The 17,135-nt window shown below is 41.8% G+C and overlaps 1 protein-coding gene across 1 annotated transcript in view; it reads right to left on the reverse strand.

The window, feature by feature from the left end:
• The window catches only part of LOC128684616 (sodium-coupled monocarboxylate transporter 1-like), a 99,797-nt gene that overhangs the window by 47,327 nt on the left and 35,335 nt on the right, over positions 1–17,135 (reverse strand). The gene's annotated exons all lie outside the window — the stretch shown is intronic.

Genomic DNA, 17,135 nt, shown 5'->3' on the forward strand with positions numbered 1-17,135 from the left:
AGCTGCTTTCATAGAAAACCTGGAAGCTTTCTACAACAGATGGGAACATAAAAAGTCCGGGCTGAATGGTACTGCCCTTGATACTGGCCATGTAGTCAGAAACTGTAAGGCTGGAGATGATGTCCTGGTAGTCAGTAAATGGGGGGCTGATAGTGCTGTCCTGGGAGACAGTAATGGTGAAGCTGGAGGTGCTGTCCTGGGAGACAGTAACGGTGAAGCTGGAGATGCTGTCCTGGGAGACAGTAATGGGGAAGCTGGAGATGCTGTCCTGGGAGACAGTAATGGTGAAGCTGGAGATTTTGTCCAGGTAGTCGGGAATTATACGCAGGAAGGAATACATATGAATGACCGCATAGGGGACAGGAGCCATAGTAGGGAAACAAGTGTAGTCAAAGATAAGATAAAACCAATATTGCAAACTAGAAATACCGCAGGAAATAGCAAACAAGAGGACTCCACTAGCAATAGTGAGGATATATTACCAAAAACAAATGGTGGGAGCTCCATTGTTGGTGCTAGGGAGGATAGAAGTAAGACAGGGAAACATGCACCAACAGGGAATACAGTCACAGAAACCCAAGGCAAACGGAAACCAAGCCTGTGCACATACTATGCACTCGGTATCTGCTGGCATGGGAAATCTGGAAAAACAGATGGGACGTGCAACTATGACCACCCTAGGAAATGCCATGCCCATATGACAACAGGAAAATGCAAACTCCCTTCCTGTAAGCTTTTTCACCCTGAACTGTGTACCTCTTCAGTACAGGAAAGACTGTGCTATAACTTAAATTGCCAGGCATACCATCTAAAGGGGACAAAAAGATACAAAACATCCAGGCCATGGGAAAACCTGGGTAGCCACAGCCACTCAAGAGGGAGAGGTTTTTTAGTGCCAGGAAGGAAAAAAAACTGGCAGGAAATGGCAGAAATCGTACACCAAATCCAGTCATTCCTGGAGTGGAACCACAGTCGATGGCCTCCACTCCAAACCAACAGATACAGATACTAATGCCGGAAAAAAAATCCCCCCCCAGTACCAACAATACCACCAGTCCGATAACATTCTTCTTTGCAAATATACAGGGTCTAAAGCCAGCAACAAACAACAAAATACCTTTCATCCGTGGACTGCTTGCAGAGGCAAAGGCAATGTTCGCGGCTTTCACTGAGACCCACATAAAGGATCACTTGGACAATGAAATATGGATCCCAGGTTACAACCTATACAGATGTGACAGAGTGAACAGGCAAAAGGGGGGGGTTGGCCTGTACATTGCAGAGTCACTTGTTTGCACAGAACTGCTAAATGCCTCAAATGATGTAGTGGAAGTTTTAGCAGTAAAGGTCGAGAACCAAAACCTAGTCATTGTGATAGTCTACAAGCCTCCGGATGCAACATCCCAGCAATTCCAGGAACAGCTGTTAAAAATTGACCACTGTCTGGAAAACCTTCCAGCTCCTGCACCCAACATCTTGCTCCTGGGGGATTTCAACTTAAGGCACCTAAAATGGAGGAATATAGCAAATAATATTGTTGCAGTAATAACCCCAGGAGGCAGCTCTGATGAAAACTCACACTCATGCGAGCTTTTAAATCTCTGCACAAAATTCAATTTAAACCAGCAAATAATAGAGCCTACTAGACTGGAGAATACACTAGACCTCATCTTCACTAACAATGATGATCTGATAAGAAATATCACCATATCAAAAACAATATACTCAGATCACAACATAATTGAGGTTCAGTCATGTATGCGCGGAGCCCCAGACCGACATAATGAGATTAGTCACGAGGGAGCATTCACCAAATTCAACTTCAATAACAAAAACATAAAGTGGGACCAAGTAAACCAAGTCCTAACCGATATAAGCTGGGAAGATATACTAAGCAACACAGACCCCAACTTATGCCTAGAACAGATTAACTCGGTAGCACTCGATGTATGCACAAGGCTTATTCCTCTAAGAAAAAGGAGGAGTAGATGTAAAACAGAAAGAGACAGGCGCTCCCTTTACAGGCGACGGAAAAGAATAACAGAGCGGCTAAAAGAGGTCAATATATCTGAAATGCGTAGGGAGACACTGGTCAGAGAAATAGCAAGCATCGAACTTAAGCTAAAAGAATCCTTTAGGAGTCAGGAATCGCGGGAAGAACTAAAAGCCATAAATGAAATCGAAAGAAACCCAAAGTATTTCTTCTCCTATGCCAAATCAAAATCGAGAACAACGTCCAGTATTGGGCCCCTACTTAAACAAGATGGGTCCTACACAGATGACAACAAGGAAATGAGTGAGCTACTCAAGTCCCAATATGACTCAGTTTTTAGCAAGCCGCTAACCAGACTGAGAGTCGAAGATCAAAATGAATTTTTTATGAGAGAGCCACAAAATTTGATTAACACAAGCCTATCCGATGTTATCCTGACGCCAAATGACTTCGAACAGGCGATAAATGACATGCCCATGCACTCTGCCCCAGGGCCAGACTCATGGAACTCTGTGTTCATCAAGAACTGCAAGAAGCCCCTATCACGAGCCTTTTCCATCCTATGGAGAGGGAGCATGGACACGGGGGTCGTCCCACAGTTACTAAAAACAACAGACATAGCCCCACTCCACAAAGGGGGCAGTAAAGCAACAGCAAAGAACTACAGACCAATAGCACTAACATCCCATATCATAAAAATCTTTGAAAGGGTCCTAAGAAGCAAGATCACCACGCATCTAGAAACCCATCAGTTACACAACCCAGGGCAACATGGGTTTAGAACAGGTCGCTCCTGTCTGTCTCAACTATTGGACCACTACGACAAGGTCCTAAATGCACTAGAAGACAAAAAGAATGCAGATGTAATATATACAGACTTTGCAAAAGCCTTCGACAAGTGTGACCATGGCGTAATAGCGCACAAAATGCGTGCTAAAGGAATAACAGGAAAAGTCGGTCGATGGATCTATAATTTCCTCACTAACAGAACACAGAGAGTAGTCGTCAACAGAGTAAAGTCCGAGGCAGCTACGGTGAAAAGCTCTGTTCCACAAGGCACAGTACTCGCTCCCATCTTGTTCCTCATCCTTATATCCGACATAGACAAGGATGTCAGCCACAGCACCGTGTCTTCCTTTGCAGATGACACCCGAATCTGCATGACAGTGTCTTCCATTGCAGACACTGCAAAGCTCCAGGCAGACATCAACCAAATCTTTCAGTGGGCTGCAGAAAACAATATGAAGTTCAACGATGAGAAATTTCAATTACTCAGATATGGTAAACATGAGGAAATTAAATCTTCATCAGAGTACAAAACAAATTCTGGCCACAAAATAGAGCGAAACACCAACGTCAAAGACCTGGGAGTGATCATGTCGGAGGATCTCACCTTCAAGGACCATAACATTGTATCAATCGCATCTGCTAGAAAAATGACAGGATGGATAATGAGAACCTTCAAAACTAGGGAGGCCAAGCCCATGATGACACTCTTCAGGTCACTTGTTCTATCTAGGCTGGAATATTGCTGCACACTAACAGCACCTTTCAAGGCAGGTGAAATTGCCGACCTAGAAAATGTACAGAGAACTTTCACGGCGCGCATAACGGAGATAAAACACCTCAATTATTGGGAGCGCTTGAGGTTCCTAAACCTGTATTCCCTGGAACGCAGGAGGGAGAGATACATGATTATATACACCTGGAAAATCCTAGAGGGACTAGTACCGAACTTGCACACGAAAATCACCCACTACGAAAGCAAAAGACTTGGCAGACGATGCACCATCCCCCCAATGAAAAGCAGGGGTGTCACTAGCACGTTAAGAGACCATACAATAAGTGTCAGGGGCCCGAGACTGTTCAACTGCCTCCCAGCACACATAAGGGGGATTACCAACAGACCCCTGGCAGTCTTCAAGCTGGCACTGGACAAGCACCTAAAGTCAGTTCCGGATCAGCCGGGCTGTGGCTCGTATGTTGGTTTGCGTGCAGCCAGCAGCAACAGCCTGGTTGATCAGGCTCTGATCCACCAGGAGGCCTGGTCTCAGACCGGGCCGCGGGGGCGTTGACCCCCGGAACTCTCTCCAGGTAAACTCCAGTGCTACGGCAGCTGTTGTTCTGTAAAGCTATCAGTGGCATACCTAAGGTATGGCATGTACCGTGGGCACTACTTGAAGGCAGCCACTGAGCAGCTTCTATTAAGGTCAGACAAGCCATCCTCGGATAGTAAAAAAAAAAAATCTTCAGATGTACGATCTGTGTTTGATTATCATTGGTGAGAAGCACTAGGATGGCTATATTATTAAACCAGTTAAATAAATTATTAGGGGGAAAATACAGTGCTGGGAGCTACATGACCACGTACCTCTCTGTACAATTACTCAGTTCATTCTCCTGCGCAAACTAGGGAGGTGGTCTAGAATTTTGCAACAATCACTCGCTTAACTTGGTGGGTGTACATGCAGCTAAGCAGAATACAATGATGGTCACGTTTTCTTGGAACCATGGAAGCTCTACATGTTCTCTCGTTCAGCGCAGGAAAAAAAATAAAAAACGCGGTGTGGTTATTAACTCGGAGTCCGAAACCAGATGGAGTGCAAGGACAACATTGAAGCCCATCAACAAGTACTTCCATCAAATACTTCAAGTTCTCAAGGACATGATAGACAATGGAAATGAGACCAGTGAAACAAGAAGTGACGCAAGGCAGCTGTATAACCACAGGCTGAGTTATGATTTTCTGATTTTTGTATATCCTGTTGGGGTTTAAATTTCACGTCGAGCTTCATTTATATTTTGTGTCACCAGTGCTGCCATCTTGCTGGCCTTAGGCCTAATTTCAGCCCATGAGATGCTGCATCTGTTCAGCGGTCAGTACACTGCAGTCAGTGGTCATGTGAGGTCATCCTGTCCTAAGCTGTCTGGGAATTAGTGTGGGGTGTTACCGAGCACCATGGTATGCTGTAGTGCTTTAGAATCTCAGGTTAAAGTGTTGAAGGAGGAGGTTCTACTTTTTCAGGAAGAAAACAAGAGGCTGAAGCTTCACCTAGATTGGTTTGGGAGTGAGTGTGAGGTGGTGGGGGCTGGTAAGAAGGAAATGGTTACCAGCAGTGAGTTAGAGAGTGGCAGTCGTTTTAAGTGGCAAGTGGTTCACAATTCAGGAAGAAGGAAGATAAGGAAGGTTAATAGAGATGTGAAGGTAGGAAATAGATTCTCTGTTCTCCAAGACGAGTGTACTTCAGTGGTTAGTGAGGTTAAAGGTACCACTGACTCCCCTGCTAATCAAGGTAAGAATATTCTGATTGTGGGGGACTCTAAGGTAAGATATATGGACCGTGTTTTTTGTAACAGAGATAGGAAGATCAGACAGAGAGTGTGCCTCCCAGGAGCTGGTGTTAGTGACATAGTCAGCAGGTTGGATATGTCAGGTAATGGGAACAAGCCCATTATCTGTCTTAGTGCTGGTGGAAATGACATCGAGAAGGGCAGGAGACAGGAGCTGCTGGATAAGTACAGGTCAGCCATAGATGTAGTCAGGTCTAAGGGAGGGATCCCAATCGTATGTAGCATCTTGCATAGAAAGGGAGTGGGCAATGAATGGATGTCTAGGGCAATTGGTATAAATTGCTTGCTAGACAGGTACTGCAAGGAACTTGGAATCTCATTCATTGATAATGGTGACAAATTCTATGGCAAATGTGATATGTATGCAAGGGATAAGGTTCATTTGTCTGGGGCTGGAGTGTGTCTTCGATGGATGTCACTGTCATGGCAATCTGGGTGTCATATGCAAAGAAAGACACGGAGCTAAGGCTTATATCTCTGCCTATGTCAGATATGAGGATGAAGAATAGAATGGGAGCGAGCACTGTGCCTTGTGGAACAGAACTTTTTACTGTAGCTGCCTCAGACTTTACTCTGTTTACTATTAGTCTTTGTGTTCTATTTGTCAGGAAGTTATAGATCCATCTACCAGTTTTTCCTGTTATTCCTTTATCTCCCATTTTGTGTGCTATTACACCATGCTAACACTTGTCGAAAGCTTTTGCAAAGTCTGTTTATACTACATCTGTATTTTGTTTATCCTCTACAGCATCCAGGACCTTGTCACAATGATCCAGTAGCTGGGACAGGCAGGAGCAACCTGCTCTAAACCCATGTTGCCCTGGGTTATGTAACTGATTGGTATCTAAGTGGTTGGCAATCTTGCTTCTTGGAATTCTTTCAAAGATTTTCATGATAAGGGATGTTAGTCCTATCGGTCTGTAGTTCTTTGCAATTGCTTCACTGCCACCTTTGTAGAGTGGGGCTATGTTTGTTGTTTTTAGTGAGTGTGCGATAACCCCTGTGTCCATGCTCCTTCTCCATGGAATGCTGAAGGCATGCGACAGGGGCTTTTTGCAGTTCTTGATGAACACGGAGTTCCATGAGTCTGGGCCTGGTGAAGAGTGCATGGGCATGTTACTTATTGCCTTTTCAAAGTTTTGTGTTAAGGATATTATCCGAAATTTTTAGATGACCAAATTTTGGGTCTCGTTCATAAAGAATTCATTTGGATTTTTGACCCTTAGTCTGGGCAGCAGCTCGCTGAACACTGAGTCGTATTGGGACTTTAGTGTCTCACTCATTTCTTGGCTATCATATGTGTATGTCCCATCCCTCTTAAGCAGGGGCCCAATACTGGATGTTGTTTTTCCCTTAGATTTGGCATAAGAGAAGAAGTATTTTTTTTAATTTCCTTTATGGCTTTTAGTTCTTCCTGTGATACTTGTCTTCTGTAAGATTCCTTCAGCTTAAGTTCAGTATTTGCAATTTCATTAACCAGTGCCTGCCTTCTTGTTTCAGATATATTGGCCCCTCTCAGCAGCTCTGTGACTCTTCACCTTCATCTGTATAGGGAGCATCTCTCTCTTTCTAGTTTATATCTTCTCTTTCTTTTTCTTAATGGAATGTTCCTTGAGCAGATCTCAAGAACCAGAGAGTTTATTTTTTCTAGGCAAAGGTTAGGATCTGTGTTGTTTAGGATATCTTCCCAGTTTTTCTCATTTAGGACATGGTTGACTTGTTCCCATTGTTTGTTTTTGTTATTGAAATTGAATTTTGTGAAGACACCCTCAGGACTGATCATATTTTGCTGGTCAGGAGCCCTGTACGTACATGTCTGTATCTCTGTTATGTTGTGATCTGAGTGTATTGTCTTTGATAAGGTTATTTTATGTATCAGATCGTCGTTGTTAGTGAAGATGAGGTCCAGCATATTTCCTAGTCTTGTTGGCTCTAATATTTAATCGTTTAAGGTGAATTTGGTACGGAGAATTAATAGCTCTTGTGTGTGTGAATTTTCATCTGAGCTGCCTCCTGGGGTGATCTCTGCTAAAATATCCTAGTAGCAAGATGTTTGGGGCAGGAGTTGTTAGATTTTCCAGACATTGGTCAGTTTTCAAAAGCTGCTCCTGGAAATGCTGGGAAGTTGCATCTGGAGGGTTGTATACACCCAAAATGACAAGGTTTTGGTTTTCAGTCTTTCCCATCTTAACTTCAACTACATCATTTTGAAGTGTTTAGTAGTTCTGAGCAAATGAGCGATTCTGTTACCTGTTTTGTCTGTCGCATCTGAATAGGTTACAACCTGGTATCCATATTTCGTTGCCAAAGTGATCCTTTGTGTGGGTCTCTCTGAATGCTACAAACGTTGCATTTGACTCCATTAGGAGTCCCTTGATGTAAGGGATTTTGTTTTTTGTTGATTGCTTTAGACCCCTGTATGTTTGCAAAGACAAATGTCGTTACATTGGTGAAATTTGGGGAGGTTTTATTTGCTGGCTCTAATATCTGTTGTTCTGGAGTGGAGGCCAATGACTGTGCCTCTGCTCCAGAAGTGTTTTCACTTGGTATAAAACTGCTGTCATTTCTTGCCAGTCTTTTTTCCCTCCTGGCCCTAAAAACCTCTTTCCCTGGAGAGGTCATGGCTCCCCAATTTTGTTTCCCATAGTCTGGCTGGTCTGTGTCTTCTTGTCCCCTTTAGATGATGTGCCTGGCAATATGCGTTGTAGCATTTTTATTACAACCCAGGATTCCAAATGGCCTGTTATCCCGGGTGTAATGGGAGCAAAATAAACACAGCAGAAAAAGTTTAGACTTATATTATCCTTCACCAATTTAGAACAGCAATATGTACACTATGTACAGTGATAAGTATAGTGCACTCCACGGTAAGCAAGGCAGAAATAGAAGCCACAAGATAGCAGACCGTGCTTCAACCAGCTCTAGAATGGGAATGACAAGGGCAGACAGGAGAGCGGTACCCACATAACCTCTGCGATTGCCAAAACCATCTTCTTATTGGCTAGAACCTGGTCACTAGTTGAACGACGGGGCCCCATCATCAACTCTTAGCAACCTGGTTCGCTGGTTGGGGGAGACAGCCTGTAAATAAGGGTGTGTACATGCGCCGAATAAAGGTTACGTACTCTTTGCATGCCACAATTTTCTTTCATGGAGTAACGAGTGACACATTTTGGGGTGAAATAAGTTGCATTAAGGGGAGTTGCACTCTCCTGTTGTCATGTGGGTGCAGCATTTTTTGGGATGGTCAAAGGTGCATGTCCCACCTGTTTTACTAGATATACCATGCCTGCAGATACCCTAGGCATGGAATTTGCATAGATTGGAGTTCTGTTTGCTTGTATTTGTTGCAGTTGTGTTCGCTGGTGGTGCATTTTTTTCTGTTTCCCCTCTGCCTACTGCCCCTGTATGGACATCAGTGCTTCCACCAGATTTTACTGGTAGAGTGTCAACACTATTCCCAGAGGCATCATCCTCTTTTGTTCCATCTCCAGCAGTATCGCTATTTTTTACTTCTGTAAATTGAATAGCATCGCCTTTATTTGTTTCATCACCAGGGCCAATATCTCCTTTTGGTTCTCTGTTCTCCAGGACAACACTGGCACCCTCAGGAGCACTGTCTTCCAAGACAGCCCTGTAAAACCCACCCATTTTATTTTCCCAGCTGTCATTCCATGCTGACATGCCTTCCAAGAAGGATCTTTTATTGGTATTCTTGTCTTTTAATATAGTTGTAATTTTCTCATACAGGTGTATCTCGTTTGGGCAGACCCAAAAACATTTCTCTGGTTTCATATCAGATGTGGTTGCTGGTTTAAAATCCCTGCACACCCCATGGGACCTTTTACCACAGAGATTGCAAGCAATCCAGGCATGCTTTCTTCTGTGACCCTTTCTGCAGACTATGCAGATTTTCATGATGCTGGTCATCTTAAAACACTTTACAACTTTCCTAGCTAGCTAGTCTATAATTTCTAGAAATATTTAGTTGTCTTTACCAGTTCTTCTGGTTTGGTTGAAGTGGCAGATACAGTTTAATATAGACAAATGCAAAGTTCTAAATGTTGGACAGAGAAATAACCATGCCACATATAAACCAAATGATGTAGATTTTAATATTACTGATTGCAAAAATGATTTAGGAGTTCTGGTTAGCAGTACTCTGAAACCAAGACAACAGTGTATTAGTGTTCGCAATAAAGCTAACAGAATCCTTGGCTTCATATCAAGAAGTATAAATAATAGAAGTCCTCAGGTTGTTCTTTAACTCTATATATCCTTGGTTAGGCCTCATTTAGATTACGCTGCTCAGTTCTGGTCACTGTATTACAGAATGGATATAAATGCACTGGAAAACATGCAAAGGAGGATGACAAAGTTGATCCCATGTATCAGAAATCTTCCCTATGACGATAGATTGAGGGCCCTGAATCTGCACTCTCTAGAAAGGCATAGAATTAGGGGGGGATATGACTGAGGTGTATAAATGGAAAACAGGAATAAATAAAGGGGATGTAAATAGTGTGCTAAAAATATCTAGCCTAGACAGGACTAGCAGCAGTGGCTTTAAGTTGGAAAAATTCAGATTCAGGAAGGATATAGGAAAGCGTTGGTCTGGTAATAAAGTTGTGGATGAGTGGAACAAACTCCCGAGTACCGTCATAAAAGCTAAGACGTTGTGTAGTTTTAAAAATAGGTTAGATAAATACATGAGTGGGTGTGGGGGTGGGTGTGAGTTGGACCTGACTAGCTTGTTCTACTAGATCAGATGCCGTGCTTCTTCCTTAAGTGCATGTGACCTTAAGCCTCGCATGGGCCAGTAGGCCTGCTGCAGTGTTCATTCTTTCTTATGTTCTTATGTACTACTCTCTCTCCCTCGTGGGTTGGGGCCCTGACATAGCCCACAGAGCAAACTATCCCACTGCTGCCACTAATATAAAATGTATTTGGTTATATCTCTGGTAGCGGTGAATGAATACTCTTCGGAGGTGACGTGTTACTTTAAGATAAGAGTTCGTTCGGATTTTTAACGCTGCAGGGTTAGCTACCCAGGATAACCTAATAAAGGCAGTCTGTCTTATTTCCATTGGGGTCCTCAATCTTGTCCCCCAGGATGCGACCCACACCAGTCGACTAACACCCAGGTACCTAGTTGCTGCTAGGTGAACAGGACAACAGGTGTAGGGAAACGCATCGAAATGATTCTACCCCACCAGGAATTGAACCCAGGCCCTCCGTGTGTGAAGCGAGAGCTTTTCCAGCCAGGCCACGGGGTCACGGGGTTCTTGGTTACAGACCGTGTGTTAAGCTTGCCCTGGGGCCCAAGTGTTGGGCCCCGGCTGTGGGAGAGAGAGGAGTGGGACTTCCTACTCGTAGGTTGAGGTAGCGCAGAGTGAGAGAGGGGCAGCATCGCACTGCCTGAGGCCAAGGCTAAGACCCACAAGATGGCAACACTGGTGACAAAAAATATGAATGTGGCCTGACATGAAATGTAAACCCCAGCAGGGTATACATTGCTCACCCACATACCCGTGGTCGTCCTCAACCATGTCAAGTGACTGAAAAAAAACTCAGCCTCTCTTGCAGGAATAGGGCACAAGTTCAAAATACATACATGCATACATACATACATATATCAATAACAACACTGCACTAGCCAAGGATTCGAACCCATGTTGTACTGGCCTGCCTCATGGTAAGCGAGAACCACATGATGCTTTAAACCACAGGACCACCCAACCTTCGCTTACCACGAGGCAGGCCAGTACAATATGGGTTCGAATCCTTGGCTAGCGCAGTGTTGTTATTGATCAACACCACTCGTTCGTGGTTACAATAATACATATATATATTTTTTTTCAACAAGTCGGCCGTTTCCCACCGAGGCAGGGTGACCCAAAAAGAAAGAAAATCCCCTAAAAGAAAATACTTTCATCATCATTCAACACTTTCACCTCACTCACACATAATCACTGTTTTTGCAGAGGTGCTCAGAACACAACAGTTTAGAAGTATATACATATAAAAATACAGAATATATCCCTCCAAACTGCCAATATCCCAAACCCCTCTTTTAGAGTGCAGGCATGTACTCCCATATAAAATAACTGGTTTCCCTGAATCCCTTCACTAAATATTACCCTGCTCACACTCCAACAGCTCGTCAGGTTCCAAATACCATTTGTCTCCATTCACTCCTATCTAACATGCTAACGCACGCTTGCTGGAAGTCCAAACCCCTCGCCTACAACACCTTTACCCCCTCCCTCCAACCTTTTTGAGGACGACCCCTACCCCGCCTTCCTTCCCCTACAGATTTATACGCTCTCCATGTCATTCTACTTTGATCCATTCTCTCTAAATGATCAAACCACCTTAACAAACCCTCTTCAGCCCTCTGACTAATACTTTTATTAACTCCACACCATCTCCTAATTTCCACACTCCGAATTTTCTGCATAATATTTACACCACACATTGCCCTTAGACAGGACATCTTCATTGCCTCCAACCGCCTCCTCGCTGCAGCATTTACAACCCAGGCTTCATACCCATATAAGAGTGTTGGTACTACTATACTTTCATACATTCCCTTCTTTGCCTCCATAGAAAACATTTTTTGCCTCCACATATACCTCAATGCACCACTCACCTTTTTTCCTTCATCAATTCTATGATTAACCTCATCCTTCATAAATCCATCTGCTGACACTTCAACTCCCAAATATCTGAAAACATTCACTTCTTCCATACTCCTCCTCCCCAATTTGATATCCAATTTTTCTTTATCTAAATCATTTGATACTCTCATCACCTTACTCTTTTCTATGTTCACTTTCAACTTTCTACCTTTACACACACTCCCAAATTCGTCCACTAACCTTTGCAGTTTTTCTTTAGAATCTCCCATAAGCACAGTATCATCAGCAAAAAGTAACTGTGTCACTTCCCATTTTGTATTTAATTCCCCATAATTTAATTCCACCCCTCTCCCGAGTACCCTAGCATTTACTTCTTTCACAACCCCATTTATAAATATATTAAACAACCATGGTGACATTACACATCCCTGTCTAAGACCTACTTTTACCGGGAAGTATTCTCCCTCTCTTCTACATACCCTAACCTGAGCCTCACTGTCCTCATAAAAACTAACTTAGCATTTAGTAACTTACCACCTATTCCATATACCTGCAACATCTGCCACATTGCTCCCCTATCCACTCCCGTATCATATGCCTTTTCTAAATCCATAAATGCAATAAAATCTTCCCTACCTTTATCTAAATACTGCTCACATATATGCTTCAATGTAGACACTTGATCTACACATCCCCTACCCACTCTAAAACCTCCTTGCTCATCCGCAATTCTACATTCTGTCTTACCTCTAATTCTTTCAATAACAATCCTACCTTACACTTTTCCTGGTATACTGAGTAAACTTAATCCTCTATAATTTTTACAATCTCTTTTGTCCCCCTTCCCTTTATATAAAGGGACTATACACGCTCTCTGCCAATCCCAAGGTACCTTCCCCTCTTTCAAACATTTATTAAACAAAAATACCAACCATTCCAACACTATATCCCCCCCTGCTTTTAACATTTCTGTCATGATCTCGTCAGTTCCAGCTGCTTTACCCCCTTTCATTCTCGCTCTCTCTCTCTCTGTATATATATATATATATATATATATATATATATATATATATATATATATATATATATATATATATATATATATATATATATATATATAAAGGGTCTAGCCCACACCTCACTATCACATCCCACAACAAAGCAACACCTGACGTGCGACTCATAAGAAAGGGAACACTGCAGCAGGCCCGCTGGCCCAACTAGACAGGTCCTTCACACAACCCACCAACAAACTATTCTACCCAAGAATTAAGAATTTTAAAATTTATTATTTTTCCAATGTATTATTAAATTCTTCCCAAATTCTATTAATTATAAATGGATCTAAATTATATAAACCAAAGGAAATATTCATATTATTGCCAAAACTGCTTTTTATGAAACAAGATTCAATATATTCCTGTCGACCATGGACTTGCTTGATACTACTTTCTCAAATTTTTGAAAATCAATTGGATGGTTAAAATCTCTCACATGAATAAATAGAGCATTGGAATCTTGTCCAGTTCTAATGCTATATTTATGTTGTTTTAATCTTAGTTCGAGACTTTTACCAGTTTGACCATAATAAACTTTATCGCAAATTTTACAAGGAATCTTATAGACACATCCGTCAGCATTTTGGGGGGAATTCTTCATCAAAAGTTTTTTACTGTATCAAGATTTTTAAATGCAACTTTGATATTAAAAGTCTTAAGAAGAGAAGGCATATCAACCAAGTTTTTACGGTAAGGGAGAACCAACATATTTTTAGTTGAATAAGGCTGGTTGTCCTTTTCTGGATTGTAAAAAGTATTTCTAGCAATTTTAAAAGATTTATCAATTATGTTTCTTGGGTATTTCAAATCATTACCTATTTCATAAATTTTGGATATTTCCTCATCTATGAACTCTGGACTACAAATACGTAAAGCTCTCAAAAACATTGATGAGAAAACAGACAGTTTAACTCTATCTTGATGTGAAGAATAATAGTGGACATAGGAACAGTTATTTGTAGGTTTTCTGTAAATTTTAAATTTGAATTCATTATTACCCTTAATAATTAAAACATCTAGAAAAGGCAATGAGTTATTTTCTTCAAACTCAACAGTAAAGTTTATAGAATGGGCTAAGCTATTTAATTTGCCAAGGAAATGGTGTATATCTACATACTTGGGCATAAGACACAAAATATCATCAACATATCTGAACCATTTAGCTCTATTAGGGAGGATTGTGTTAAGCAACCTTGTTTCAAAAAATTCCATGTATAGGTTACTAAGAACAGGTGAAAGAGGATTTCCCATTGCCATACCAAATTTCTGAGTGTAAAACTTATCATTAAATACAAATTTTGCATAAACAATGCAAAGTTTAATAAGTTTAATGATAGTAGAAACTGGCAATGGTAAATTATAATTAACGAGTTCTTCAGATAAGAAACTTAATAAATCATCAACAGGAACTTTCGTAAACAAGGAAGTAACATCAAAACTAACCATGTTAAAATCATTTAAGTCAGTCAAGGAGCTTAATTTATCAACTATATCTATGTTGTTTTTAACATTAAAGTTAGAAATTTTGCCAACAATACGGCTCAAAATATCAACATGCCATTTGGATAATTTATATGAAACTGATCCTATGGAGCTAATAATTGGTCTGACTGGATTCCCTGGTTTGTGTTTTTATTAGTCCATACATGTAAGGTAAAGATGGATTAGTGGAAGTAAATTTTTTTATTATTTTTTTTTTTTTTTTATTATCACACCGGCCGATTCCCACCAAGGCAGGGTGGCCCGAAAAAGAAAAACTTTCACCATCATTCACTCCATCACTGTCTTGCCAGAAGGGTGCTTTACACTACAGTTTTTAAACTGCAACATTAACACCCCTCCTTCAGAGTGCAGGCACTGTACTTCCCATCTCCAGGACTCAAGTCCGGCCTGCCGGTTTCCCTGAATCCCTTCATAAATGTTACTTTGCTCACACTCCAACAGCACGTCAAGTATTAAAAACCATTTGTCTCCATTCACTCCTATCAAACACGCTCACGCATGCCTGCTGGAAGTCCAAGCCCCTCGCACACAAAACCTCCTTTACCCCCTCCCTCCAACCCTTCCTAGGCCGACCCCTACCCCGCCTTCCTTCCACTACAGACTGATACACTCTTGAAGTCATTCTGTTTCGCTCCATTCTCTCTACATGTCCGAACCACCTCAACAACCCTTCCTCAGCCCTCTGGACAACAGTTTTGGTAATCCCGCACTTCCTCCTAACTTCCAAACTACGAATTCTCTGCATTATATTCACACCACACATTGCCCTCAGACATGACATCTCCACTGCCTCCAGCCTTCTCCTCGCTGCAACATTCATCACCCACGCTTCACACCCATATAAGAGCGTTGGTAAAACTATACTCTCATACATTCCCCTCTTTGCCTCCAAGGACAAAGTTCTTTGTCTCCACAGACTCCTAAGTGCACCACTCACTCTTTTTCCCTCATCAATTCTATGATTCACCTCATCTTTCATAGACCCATCTGCTGACACGTCCACTCCCAAATATCTGAATACGTTCACCTCCTCCATACTCTCTCCCTCCAATCTGATATTCAATCTTTCATCACCTAATCTTTTTGTTATCCTCATAACCTTACTCTTTCCTGTATTCACCTTTAATTTTCTTCTTTTGCACACCCTACCAAATTCATCCACCAATCTCTGCAACTTCTCTTCAGAATCTCCCAAGAGCACAGTGTCATCAGCAAAGAGCAGCTGTGACAACTCCCACTTTGTGTGTGATTCTTTATCTTTTAACTCCACGCCTCTTGCCAAGACCCTCGCATTTACTTCTCTTACAACCCCATCTATAAATATATTAAACAACCACGGTGACATCACACATCCCTGTCTAAGGCCTACTTTTACTGGGAAAAAATTTCCCTCCTTCCTACACACTCTAACCTGAGCCTCACTATCCTCGTAAAAACTCTTCACTGCTTTCAGTAACCTACCTCCTACACCATACACTTGCAACATCTGCCACATTGCCCCCCTATCCACCCTGTCATACGCCTTTTCCAAATCCATAAATGCCACAAAGACCTCTTTAGCCTTATCTAAATACTGTTCACTTATATGTTTCACTGTAAACACCTGGTCCACACACCCCCTACCTTTCCTAAAGCCTCCTTGTTCATCTGCTATCCTATTCTCCGTCTTACTCTTAATTCTTTCAATTATAACTCTACCATACACTTTACCAGGTACACTCAACAGACTTATCCCCCTATAATTTTTGCACTCTCTTTTATCCCCTTTGCCTTTATACAAAGGAACTATGCATGCTCTCTGCCAATCCCTAGGTACCTTACCTTCTTCCATACATTTATTAAATAATTGCACCAACCACTCCAAAACTATATCCCCACCTGCTTTTAACATTTCTATCTTTATCCCATCAATCCCGGCTGCCTTACCCCCTTTCATTTTACCTACTGCCTCACGAACTTCCCCCACACTCACAACTGGCTCTTCCTCACTCCTACAAGATGTTATTCCTCCTTGCCCTATACACGAAATCACAGCTTCCCTATCTTCATCAACATTTAACAATTCCTCAAAATATTCCTTCCATCTTCCCAATACCTCTAACTCTCCATTTAATAACTCTCCTCTCCTATTTTTAACTGACAAATCCATTTGTTCTCTAGGCTTTCTTAACTTGTTAATCTCACTCCAAAACTTTTTCTTATTTTCAACAAAATTTGTTGATAACATCTCACCCACTCTCTCATTTGCTCTCTTTTTACATTGCTTCACCACTCTCTTAACTTCTCTCTTTTTCTCCATATACTCTTCCCTCCTTGCATCACTTCTACTTTGTAAAAACTTCTCATATGCTAACTTTTTCTCCCTTACTACTCTCTTTACATCATCATTCCACCAATCGCTCCTCTTCCCTCCTGCACCCACTTTCCTGTAACCACAAACTTCTGCTGAACACTCTAACACTACATTTTTAAACCTACCCCATACCTCTTCGACCCCATTGCCTATGCTCTCATTAGCCCATCTATCCTCCAATAGCTGTTTATATCTTACCCTAACTGCCTCCTCTTTTAGTTTATAAACCTTCACCT

Source organism: Cherax quadricarinatus, chromosome 5 (assembly GCF_038502225.1).
Source record: "Cherax quadricarinatus isolate ZL_2023a chromosome 5, ASM3850222v1, whole genome shotgun sequence".
Classification (NCBI taxonomy): Eukaryota; Metazoa; Arthropoda; class Malacostraca; order Decapoda; family Parastacidae; genus Cherax; species Cherax quadricarinatus.